General features: G+C 37.1%; 1 protein-coding gene across 8 annotated transcripts in view; it reads right to left on the reverse strand.

Annotated features, from left to right (window-relative positions):
• BICD1 (BICD cargo adaptor 1) overlaps positions 1–10,999 on the reverse strand; it is a 172,536-nt gene that overhangs the window by 70,223 nt on the left and 91,314 nt on the right. The gene's annotated exons all lie outside the window — the stretch shown is intronic.

Genomic DNA, 10,999 nt, shown 5'->3' on the forward strand with positions numbered 1-10,999 from the left:
GCGATTTCTAGGAAAACACTCCCAAACTCAGAGCACTGTAAGCCAGACTCCATCTGCATGCTGTCAGGGACACTAGGAAACACAGGGACACTCCCTCTCCAGCCATAATGATCTGTATCAGCTTCCTCTATGAAATTCACACTGGAAACTGTCTTGTCTCCTGTTTCAGCTCGAGATGAGAGACGAAGCGGGAAGAGGAAAGACACATTCACAGACAGACAAACAAATCACTTTAGATTTACACACTGTTAACCAAAGTACGGAATCAACTAAGCTATTTCAAAGAAGCCACATACAAGCTAGAAGAACGTGCTTTGTTGTGAAGCGATCCCAGTTTACTTCAGGCTTCCTGCCGGTAAAGCCCAGGCTCACGTTTTCATCCCAGGGAGCCAGGAAGTTGGCTTGTTCAAATCCTTTTTGGGGGCGGGGGGCGCAATTGGTACCATACTCTACCCTACCCACCTGGGGTTCCTTTCCCTAGGAAATGGTACTGATACAGGCTCCTCAGATTCCCAGTTCCCCCTTCCCCCTACTCCCACACCATCCGCACCCTATCCTAACGCAGGGTTCTTGATATCAGTACAAGAATCTTTTTTTTTCTTTCATTTCAAGGTTTCCATCTTTATGCATATCAGGAAGAGAGATCTTACCTGCTCAAGGACTTAACTTCCGCAGTTATCCATCCTACCTCTCTCCTTCATCACCAATTTATCCTTCTTGAAGGATCATCAGTTTACAAACACACAACCCCATGAAAATAAACCACCACCACAGAAGAAACTAATAACAAAGAAAACAAAAATAATAGTGTCCCCATCCCTCTGCCACCTTTCCTGGCAAATTACTGAACTAAATCTGTCTATACCTGCCATCTCCATTTCTTCACCTTCTCTCTGCAGCCTGATCAGGCCTTGGTTCCCTCCACTCCAGGGAAATCTCTTGCCACACTCATTGGCAACCTCCCTACATCCTGCCAAATCTAATGATCAGTTCTAAGTTTCATCTTGCTCACACAGTTCTTCATTTACCCTTTTGGAAACACATTTATCTCTAAGACTCAGTCTCCTTTAATGACTCCTTTTCTTTGCTGACCTCCATATATTGGAGTGTCTGAGGTCTGACTGCTGGCTGTGTTCTCTTGTCACTCCACAGGTGATCACACCTGGACCCATGGCTTTGATCGTCATGCATTCACTGATAACGCCTATATTCCTTTCCCTAGCATCAGCCTCTGCTTTGAGCTCCAAACTTACGTATCCAGTTACCTTCTTATTCTCCACTTGGAGATCTAGCAGGCATCTCAAACCAAACATGATCAGCACATCAACACTCTTGATATCACGCACACCCAACACACCAATCCCTCCATGAGGATTTCCCATTTTACAACATGACAGACTATTGTAATTATGTTTATTGTCCATCTCATTCACTCAAATGTAAGCTTCATGAGGACAAAGATGCTGTCTTGTTTCTTGCTGTATCTCCAGTGCCCAGACCAGTATCTGCCCAATAGAAGGTGCTCAATAAACATCTGATAAATGCGGAATAGTGGGAGGAGGAAAGTAAAAATAAACACTTGGAAAAACTACGAATTTCAAATAACTATAAAGATGCTTTCTTCATAGTTCTTCCTAATCAGTTAAAAATGTGCAATTTCTAAAAACAGTTTGGTGGAAATCTGTCCCGTAATTACAATGTTATTTCTGGAGGTAGAGATAATAAATTCTTTTCCTCCTTAGAGACTAATCTCTCCCATCCTTCTCCTGGTTATCCTAAGAAGGGGAGACATAACTTATGAAATAAAAGGCCATTCAGGTGCCCCTAGATTCAAAGGTATTATTTCCCTTATTTACCAGCAGGCTACTATTTTTCAATCTAAACGATCCTTCTGTTCTAAACTGGATAAGTCAAGTCAGGCAACATTTCAGGAATTTTCCCTTCTGACTTAAAAATAAAATGAGACCAGTGGGTATTTTTAACATTCCTTTTCCACTCTTGCCACTCAGCTAGCAAAAGTCTTTCCACCTATTAGAGAGAGAATTGAAAGCAATGTTGGCTGCTCCTTGAATGTCCTGATTTTAAAAACTGAAGTCCAGTGATGACCATGTCCATCTCCAGCTCTGGAATTTGGAATTAGACCTTCTCAAAGAATTTAACTAAATCAGGCATTTGTGATGTTCTTTAAATAATTCTTAAACTTAACAGGAGCCAGGTTAAAGTTAGGCATTTTTTTTGTCTACTATAGCTCATGTTTCTTGATTTTAAAAAAATTGCTGAGGGCCACTTTTTCTTTCCAAATCTCAACTTTGCCTCAACCCAATACGCAATCTTTAAAATGCCTGTGGCACCAAGTTATAATTTCACTGTTTTTCCTTAAACTACTGCTTATTGGGCACTTATCCTATGAACTACTCCAAGAGCTTTGCACTGTCTCATCTAGTTCTATCTATCTGACTGTCAGGAGTATCTGACTCTGGATCCCATGCTTTAACCATTACACTACAGGCCTCTTTTGCTTTCTTTGTCTCTGCTGATTTGGATTATATCATCATTCGTATTTTATTATGATGATTATTTCTACTCTCTGCTTAAAATGTTTGAGGCCATTATAAATAAAATATGCCTACATAAAAAAGCAGTTAAAATGTGAAATTTTAGACAATAAAAAAAAAAAAAAAAGAGAGGCAGCAAATATTCTTGAGAAGCATGAATGCAAACACTGACGTGATGTAGCTACTGGGACTGAGAAATGAGACCCCTGTGTCAATATGACTTAATTGTTCCAGGGAAACTCTGCTCAGTGCAGATAAGAATATAAACCAGTAATTCAACTCTGGTTTTGAATTACCAACTGTTTGCTTTAGGAAAATCAATTGATCTTAGACAACAGGTTTCTCACTTGGGCAAATAGCTTGCGTACCAAACAGCATTATCCTGCCCAGGCCTCAATTACTCACTTTAACTGAGCTTTCCACTCAGCTCTGATTCCCAGCCAACAAGTGAAAAGAGAAACATACAAAAGTCGCAGAATTCTAGTTATCTGATTTTAAAAACACCATTAGATAAACAAATGGGAACTGATTAAACTTACCAGCTTTTGCATAGCAAAGGAAATTATAAACAAAATGAAAAGACAACCCACAGAATGGGAGAAAATATTTGTAAATGATGTGACCGATAAGGGCTTAAAATTTCCAGAATATACAAACAGCTCATACAACTCAATAACAAAAAAACAAACCACCCAATCCAAAACTGGGCAGAAGACCTAAGCAAACATTTCTCCAATGAAGACATACAAATGGCCCATAGGCACATGAAAAACGCTCAATATCACTAATTATCAGAGAAATGCAAATCAAAACCACAGTGAGGTATCACCTCACACCAGTCAGAATGGCCATCATTCAAAGTCCAAACTATAAATGCCGGAGAGGCTGTGGAGAAAAGGGAACCCTCCTACACTGCTGGTAGGAAGGTAGTTTGGTGCAGCCACTGTGAAAAACAGTATGGAGATTCCTCAAAAGACTAAAACTAGTCTTACCATATGATCTAGCAACCCCACTCCTGGGCATATATCCAGAGGGAACTTTAATTCAAAATAATACATGCACCCCAATGTTCACAGCAGCACTGTATACAATAGCCAACACATGGAAACTGCCTAAATGTCCATCAACAGATGACTGGATAAAGAAGATGTGGTATATTTATACAATGGAATACTACTCAGCCATAAAAATAATAAAATAATGACATTTGCAGCAACATGGATGGATTGTCATATTATGTAAGTCAGACAAAGACAAGTATCATATGATATCACTTACATGTAGAATCTAAAAAAAGATTAAAATGTTATTTACAAACCAGAAATAGACTCACAGACATAGAAAACAAACTATGATTACCAAAGGGGAAAGAGGGGAGAGGAATAAATTAGGAGTTTGGAATTAACAGATACACACTATTATACATAAAATAGATAAATAACAAGGGCCTACTGTATAGTATAGCACAGGGAACTGTACTTAATTTCTTATAATAAGCTATGATGGAAAAGAATCTGAAAATACATGTCTATATATATGCATAACTGAATCACTTTGTTGTACACCTGAAACTAACATTGTAAATCAACTACACTTCAACAGAAAATAAAATTAAAACAAACAAACAACAAACCATTTCTCAGCTACACCAAAGGCTAGATCCTTTTCCCTTCAATGGCTCAGCTACAGAATAGTGACTATAATGAAATACTACAGAAAAGATTTTGTTCATGAAAATTTCAAATTTTAAAAAATTAATATTATATTTGTCCACATGTTAATTAAAACTCAAATCCCTCCCCCCCAAGAAAAAAAAAACTTATGGTTACCGGGGGTTAAATGTGGGGTGAAGGGATAAATTGAGAGTTCGAGATTTGCAGATACTAACTACTATATATAAAATAGATAAACAACAAAGTCCTACTGTAGAGCACAGGGGACTATATTCAATACCATGTAATAGCCTATAACGAAAAATATGATAAAGGATACATATATATGTATAACTGAATCACCATGCTGTAAACCAGAAATTTACATACTGTAAACCGAATATATGTCAATTATGTCAAAGTTTAGAAAGATGATGTGATTTAGACAAGATTCCACTGAAAGTAAGTGGTGGGGCCTGAATTTGAACTCAACTCTTATCTGACTTCTTAGTCCCTATTTTTAAACATCACATCATATTGCTGATAAGAGTATACAGTTTTCTAATACTCTGTGTCAAGAGAAGGCTAAAACTTAAGAAAAAATGGGGGATTTGGCAGATTGTGTGTCACCTGGGCTATGACCCTTGCGTATCTGTCAGCTGAGTTTTTGACAGGTCTAGAATAACAAGTAGGCACTTGAAGGTAACTCCCTCTGATGAACATTCTGTGCTGCAGATTGAAGGGAGATGCAAGGCTTTGGGTACCAGGCAAGCAGGTGCAAGAAACCGACGTTCCATTAAAAATGATGAAAAGCCTGTTGTGATGATTTGATTGGATGTAAGGGTCATCTTATTTGCATAAAGGGGGACGGCAAAGAGAGACAGGGTGAAATGGTCCTTAGGAGCTCTGTCAGACTGAGCACCTATTAGCAGAAAAAAGATTAGGTTGGAAAATCCTATAAGCAGCTGTTATTAGCTCTCGATTTCAAATACAAAAGAAACTTAGTATTGATTTTTGCAGTGTCTGGTTGTGAACATCACTGGTTTCCATATTTTATTTTAGAGAATGTACATGAAATCAATTATTTTAATTTTGGGACAGTTGATGAAGGATGACTCTTCTTACCTTGTAGACAACTGAACTAATGAATTTTTAAAGTTGCTCCTGGAAGAAATATTAAGTCAGCACAGGAGAAAAAAAGGGAGCCTGAGCTCATCTTCCAAATTGTGCTATCGATCAAGCATACAGGCGTATTGATAATCTAAAAACTAGATCAGACCATTTAAACATGAACCAAAAATTAAAGGGCCACCAAAGTAATTGAAACATAAGAAAAAGAGAAAAATAGTAACAGTAAACTTTAACATATTATTATACAATCATCACAAAGGGAATCTCTGGCATAAGAGTAGGTAGAGAAAATAACAGAATAGGACAGAAATAAGACAAAATACACCAGAAATAGGACAAGACAGGATAGCAAAACACAACACAGTGAAGACTGAATAGTGTTGGAGTACTTCTAGAAAAGAAAATACAAATGTCTTTTAAAAGGAATCAATTTTAATTAAAGAGAAATTATGAAGAAATTCACTCAGACCGAAAACATGCTTTATTTATTCAGAAACCTGGTAAGAAACCCTTAGGCTACTGAATATTTAGGTTACAGAAAACTAATCAAATCCGACTGCTGACCAATCAGGCTGGGGGAAATAAAATTAAATTGGATTACACTCTTGTATTTTTCTGATACTCAAAGTAAAAATATTGAGATTCATCATAAATGTAAATCCTTAACCCAGGGCTTATATGCAAATTCTAAAAGCTTATAAATCATGTCTAAAAGATCTATGTCAAATCATAAATGTTGTATATTCTGGGAAACAGTAATAATGTATTAAATATGGCCTATTTTTCATCCCTTGAATTGAAAATAACTTTACTAACAATTAATTCTTTTCATTTCTTTTGCTAACATTATAAAAATATTCTGGGGTGGTTTTTTTGAGACTGTAATCTACCCCAGTTCTCTCAGTTTAAGCTATTTATGATGCTTGAATACAAAGAATAGAATTTAATATTCTTATAAAAAGAGAAGCATCATGATGTAAATGGTGTTGGGACATTTAGCCATTTAGGGGAACATTTTAAATTTAAATTCTCACATTGTTCCTCACACCAAGCTGAATCTCACATAAACTAAAGCGTTAAGAGTAAAAATTAAACCATAAAAACTGATATAAATGAGCATTATAGTTTTATAGTTTTGAGACAGGTAAAGGGGAGAAGAAGGAAGAAAAAACATTCTACCCTTAAAACTACTAAAAGGAATCTCAAAGGAAACACGCAGCAGATTTAAAAACAGAACTGCCAAAAATTCAATGTGTCAAAAATAAAATAAAATCTAAAGGCAAATAAACTGGGGCGAATACTCAGAGCAAATGATTAAGAAGTCAATAATTTCTTGAACCACACATAAATAATAGAGACGCTGAAACCTAACAAACGTGCAAAAAATGAAGGTGTAGCAATTACTCCTTAATTAATGAATGTACATATTTATTATTCCACAAATTAATGAAAGTAGTTAATTTCTCGTCACTGATTTGTTCTTTTTTCTGGATGTCTAGTATATGCCAAGCTCTGGTCTAGGATGTAGTGATGAAGACGATAAACCATGTCCCTATCGTCAATGACCTCATAAATTAACACTGAAATGCCACTCTTTAGCTATCAAATAAGCAACCTGACAGAGTTACGAAGCTTAATGCTTGCCAGGGCTCAGTGAAATGGGAACTCTCTTCCATTATGAATGAGAGCATACACTGCTTTAATCCTCTAGAAAAGCAATAAAGCTACATGCATGACCTTAAAAAAAAAAAAAAGAAAAGAAAACCTTGTATCATTTGATCCAGTAATTCTACTTCTGGAATGCTATTCCTGAGAAATAATCCTAAGTGCATTCTAAAAATATATGCAAACAGCACTGAAATAATGCAAAAGCTAACTCTGGCCCCACTGCCTGCCATATGCCAGTAGCCATGCCAAGCACACATGTGAGGATTCACAACACCTCCTCGAGGCAGGTATTATTTTTATTCCCATTTAATAGATAACAATATTGAGGCCCCGAAAGGATAATCATTTGCCTAAGGCTACTCAGCTAATATTTGTAGAACCAGTATTAAACCCTGGCCGACATGGAGATGAATGCCCTTGCAAAATCTGCACTTAGCTCTAAAAACAAAATCCAAAGCATCTAACTTCAGTTATTTGCAAAGTTTTAAGTAATTAACTTGTAAGGAATTTTACTGAATACAACTTTTCTTTTGTGCACTGCTTTATCAAACATAAACATAGGCTTTTAGTAACATTCTGTGGCAATCTTGTTTAAAAACAAAATTAGGATGCCTAGGTCCTATTTGCCCAAGAATGAGGGCAAATACAACTGTTTTTAAGCCCATGATTTGGTGAAGTGTGTCAGGGAAAAAAGTCTATCTCCAAAAGCCGCTGGAGCAGAGCACTAAGAATCTAGTTGGACTTCATCAGGATTCTTGTTGAATTCAACCTCAATCATTGTGTTAAATGTATTGTTCAGCCTCTGCTCATTTCAGATGGGAGTGCAGCTCATGGATTGTTAATAGAGAACTGATCAATTTCCACGCCATCTAAGCTAGCCATGCAATAAATAAAGAAGACCCTGGCAGCGTGTCTTTAATTAGTAATACACACGCAGGCTGGAGAGCCCAGTGGTATCCGCTGCATGGTCCCCAGAGGATGTAAGTCAGGCTTAGAGGATGTCAGGTAGGTTTCTGCTTTCATTCAGGCAGCGATCCTAAACAGCAGCCCAGGGGGAGAGAAGTGACTTCCACTACTAGAATTAATTATGTATTCATTTTAGCCCTCTGAACAGTCTGAGAGAGGCAGACACTGCCTTCCACACGCTGGCATTTCCAGCACTGTCTGACTTGGGGGTGCTCAACAGAATGGTCGATCCTGGAGGAGAAACTCTGCAGCAAATTAAAATACAGCACAGAATTTTCATTTCTCTTTGCCACAGTCTGAAAAAATGCGGTTACCTACAACTCTCTGCACATACACACTGAAAGCATTTGCCAACTCAATAATATTTCTCTCAATCGGAAGCTTAATGGTGGATTTCCCGCTTAACAATAAGAGATAGGTAATGACACTGTCTGACCTTGGAGTGACGCATTGCCCTTCTCTGCTAACTGGCTCCAGCCAAAAGGGTGATGCAAAATAAATGGATAGGTTAGTACATTGAAATAAGATGAGCATCACCAACTCTAGGGCTCCTGAGTCTCATTAATTTTAAACATATAATTAAAGATATAGAATAAAGAATTGATTACAAGCCAAAGTTACATATTTATATATATCTTCTTCTATTTTTTTTCTCTTTCTCAATATGTAGAACATGCATTTCCAATAGGGGGTGGTATTACCCCTGTGGGAGGCTGAACAATGGCCGCCAAGGATGTCCAGGTCCTAATCCCCAGAGCCTGTGAGTGTGGTACCTTATACAGCAGCAGAGATTTTGCAGATGTGATTGAGTTAAGGATGTTGAGATGGAGAGATTTTCCTGGATTATCCAGGTAGACCCTCATCACAGTGTCCTTATCAGAGGCAGACAGAGAAAAATCTGACAAAAAACAAGAAAGGAATATGACACTGAAACAAGACGCTATGTTGCTGGCTTTGAAACGTGGAGGAAGGGGCCATGAGCCAATGAATGCAAGGAGGGCAGACTGGAAGAGGAAACGGGCGTTCCTTCACACCTCCGAGGCAGTACAGCCCTGCCAACACCTTGATTTCAGCCCAGTCAACTGCAGGCTTCTGGCCTTCAGCACTGTAAGGGAATAGCCTGTGTTTTAAGCCACCAAATTTGAAGTATTTTGTTCCAGCTAACCACAGAGAATTAATACAGGGGTGAAAATTAATCCTTAGGGAAGCAAAAAAAAAAAAAAAAACACAAAAACTTAGATATTACAATGGTTTATGATCCTCCCAAGCTCACCACTACTCTACAAAATCTTATTCCTCAGTATTTCATTTTGTGGCAATTAGGAAAACAAATGCATAAATCACTTGTTAAGGAGTTGGTAATGAAAAAAAAGGTCGTGAAACAACACTCCCTTGGCAAGCACTGCCAATGAAAGATTGATTCAAATAATGATGCAAGGTTTTTATTCCTCTCAAGACCCAGTTTCATTATCATTAGTTGCTGGGACAAGATCGATGTTGTTATCCTGTTATCATTCTAACAACTGAATTTGCCATCCAGAAAACACCTGCTGGCCACTTCCTTGCACATGTAGCCAAATCTTGAACTCATTTTTAGACAGACACTCTCTCCTGTAAGCCACAACAAAACATGGGAATAATCTGGCCCATAAATATTGTCGATCTATTAATGTGCATGTTTAAAATTGTGTGCCAAAGCTCATTAAAAAATACATTGTAGTATTTTAGGTTTTTTTTTTAATGTAATACAGACAGTAAGGTTTTTGTATAGTGCGAGAACCTCAGAAGAAATGTTTAATTATAATTCTGCCTTTCTGAAAAATTGTTTTAGTGAAGCCAGAACTCTATCAGAAAACTATTTCTCAATCTAAGTACTTTTAATATAAGTGAACACGCAAGACAATGAGGAAGCCAATAAGTAGATAACCAATGGACAGCCTTTCTTATGGGACACATTCTATTTGAATTCAAACTAAAAGGTAAAGTTCAGGTCTATTAATGCATCTAATATAATTCACTCTATAATATTTATTTTTAAAATATCTTTGTTGATTAAGCATTAAAAAGTGTAATTCAAGATATATATATATAAAAAAATTCATTACATCGCTAAGCTCACTCATTAGTTTGCTCTTCCTGCCTTGCCCAAGTATAAATTTCCTATAACCTTCAAGGAATTAAGTTCTGAGTAGATTCGGGTAGCCTTGATTGTGAGATTAAGCTATCAATTCCCTTAGGAGAATTAAATGCCTGAACAGAATCTTAATCAGGCTAGATCTGCCAACCAGGATGTTCTTTGGAAATAGAGGTCAAGATGCAAAAAAAAAAAAAAAAAAAAAGATTAAAATTGCCCACTAAGCATTCCAGCTGAACGGCTGATTATTCATTACTCCCCCTCTTCTACCCAGTCTGCACAGGGAGCAAAATCTGAGCTTGGGGTGGGAGAAGAAGTTGGAAACTGAATCAAGCTATTTTTAGTCCAAGAATCAATGTGGACCAAATGGATTATACACAGTCTTTATTCCTATGTTCCAAGAGGTAGAAAGCTGGTATTTGACCCTAATTCACAAGACAAGAAAGAGAAGGGAGGGAGGTCAGGTAGGAGGGGGAAAGAAGGAAGGGAAGGAGAAAGGGAGGGAGGAAAGGAAAGGAAAGACATCCATACATATAAAATCCAAATTTATAATCCATATACACATATATGTATATGTGCCAAGTATACACCACACTGGCTCTACATTTTAAAAAGTGGGTGCCTTTGCTGCTTATTATTTTTATAGGATGAATGGTAACTGATAAAACAATCACCTTTTTTAAAAAAAAGTAAAGAAACTATGCCAAGAATATTTTAAAAAACAGATTTTTTTGCTGTACACCAGAAACTGACACATTGTAACTGACTATACTTCAATTAAAAAAAAAAAAAAGAAACAGATTTTTATTTTTTAACCTATGTCAGCTACAGAGTTGCCATTTCTGTATCCTGCCCCAGGCAATGCTCTCTGGCCATTTCTAACTTTAGCTTGA

Source organism: Camelus ferus, chromosome 34 (genome assembly GCF_009834535.1).
Source record: "Camelus ferus isolate YT-003-E chromosome 34, BCGSAC_Cfer_1.0, whole genome shotgun sequence".
NCBI classification, from domain to species: Eukaryota; Metazoa; Chordata; class Mammalia; order Artiodactyla; family Camelidae; genus Camelus; species Camelus ferus.